A 2,168-nucleotide genomic window follows, 5' to 3' on the forward strand; every position below is an offset into this window, starting at 1 on the left:
TATAGAGCAACTTAAAAGAAAGGCCTAATTCAGTCTAGGGTAGATCAGGAGTGATTCCCAAGGAAATAACATCTAACTTAAAAAACAATGGATGGGTTTGCCAAGTGAATGAAGAAGAAAGGGAGGAGTGCTCCAAGAAAACTAGAAAAAAAAGAGAACAATAAGATTCATTTTGAGGAGTGTATGCTGTTGCTTGCACCCCCTCGTCTGGGCAGCAGAAAGGGACCAGGGACCCACGTGTTGCCTCTTTAGACTGGGGCTGGCCGGTGCTGAAGGCGCTGCAGTTTACACTCAGTTATTTGGACCACCCAACTCCACAGTTAGGAATGGCTTATTTCAAACTCAGGAAGGTATAGAATGTAAAACATGTTGGCTGCCAGCTGTGTGCATACCCAAAGAGCCAAACAGGTGAAGTCAAACATGCACGAAACCATAATGTGACTCTAGCATGTTGATCCATTGCCAAGGAAGAAGGGCTGTCACTTACTTTGTAACCTCAAGGTTCCCGCAGCTGGCTTTAAAAGCATAGTAAAATGTGAGCTCATTTCACAGTTAATTTCCAACAATATTTACCAAAATCTAGCTGTAGAATGCTGGATCCATGACCATATGAATCTGGAAGGCAAGCCAGCATTTTCCTTTGGAGAAATTCTCCCTCTGTTGTAATTGGTAGGCCTCAGAATCCTTGGCAGGAATGTAACCTGAATCTGATGAAAAAAGTATAAAACTGGCTGGGAGAAGTGGAGGAGGAACAGTCTACCATGATATGGGTAATATCAAGTTGACTTTCTTTCCAACCCAAACAAGTCTGATAGGACGGAAAAGGAACACCTGGAATTAGTTGTGAGAGCTCTGAATGCTGTCCAACCCAAGTGAGATGTTCAGGCTACCAAAAGATTTGGGCTTTCACCTGATGGACAGTTTAAAATCTCAGGAATAGCTTCTAAGATTGTCCAGAGTACTGCTCATCGCTTTATTGCACGTTATTACCTAGTACTGATGGGACCTTCTTGTCCTCTTTGCTGAGGAGCCCTTGCCGAGGGATTAGGAGCAGTATCATTGCCAGCACACCTTCCTTAGTACAAAGTATTTTGTAAAAGGATCCCACTCTGACCTGAGAAGTACTGATGAATGCTATTGCTGCAGGCTATGCTGGTATCACCAAACCAATAATCACATTAACCTAATAAACCCAACAGAGGAGACACTGTTTTCTGGAATAAACAGCAAAGCCAAAGAATGACAAACTTGGGAGTGGATATATGGCAAAACTCCAAAGTTTAGTGTAAACACTTCCTTTAATGTATTATAACAGTCACACCTGGAAATTAAAGTATTCATAGACATAAAGAATGGAAGAATTGAAATCTGTAATATTGAAGCACTCTATCATTGGTTGCCACTAAAATGTATAATGAATTAAATTCAAGTTCTGTTGGCAGTAAGTTTTGCCCAATTGAAACTACTGTGCTAACAAATATGTCACTTAGAACATATCCACAAGACCATGCACTGCAGAGTAAAGGGAATACTCCCTGTGAAAAAATTAAGGGAGTCATGTGATTCCAAGTAAATTTCTTAATACTGACAGTTTCAATGAGAAAATTAAAAATTTTAAATTTAAAAAACAAAAAAGATTCACTGTGAGGCACTGGAATACATTTGATGAGGATGGCTGGATTATAGATGTGTGTGCTTGGGTGCCTGAGGGCAGAGTGTAGGGGCTGAGCTCACTTGGAAACTATGTGCCTATTTCTGTGAAAACACAATGTTACACTGAGGACATTCATGTTTTGAGACTAGAGGCCACAGGTAGGCTTAGTTTCTTACATCAAAGATGGGGGACGGACGCACTTGAAGCTCTGACTCGGGGTAGGAGGGGCAAGGGCAATAGATGTAAACTAAACATTTGTACCCCTATAATATGCTGAAATAAAAAAAAAAGAAAAAAAGATGTCATAACCAAGTACGAGTTGAATTTTTTTTTGTCTTTGCAAAGGGCTAGCATTCTTTTTTTAATGTGGGCATGGGAGCAATTTACATAGGAAATATACACAATGCTAACAAATACCTGCAGAAACAACACCTGCCCTTTCCTTTGCCAGCTTTGCTTTGGTTTCAAAAATGGCAACCACTAGCTGGGACTAATGGATTTTTAAAATTCTTCT

At 40.3% G+C, this 2,168-nt stretch overlaps 1 pseudogene; it reads left to right on the forward strand.

The window, feature by feature from the left end:
- Positions 1-1,563, forward strand: part of LOC105810439 — a 41,992-nt pseudogene extending 40,429 nt beyond the window's left edge.
- The last annotated feature ends 605 nt before the right edge of the window (positions 1,564-2,168 follow it).

The sequence above is a fragment of the Propithecus coquereli genome, unplaced genomic scaffold, assembly GCF_000956105.1.
Source record: "Propithecus coquereli isolate 6110/MARCELLA unplaced genomic scaffold, Pcoq_1.0 Scaffold212, whole genome shotgun sequence".
Lineage (NCBI taxonomy): Eukaryota > Metazoa > Chordata > Mammalia > Primates > Indriidae > Propithecus > Propithecus coquereli.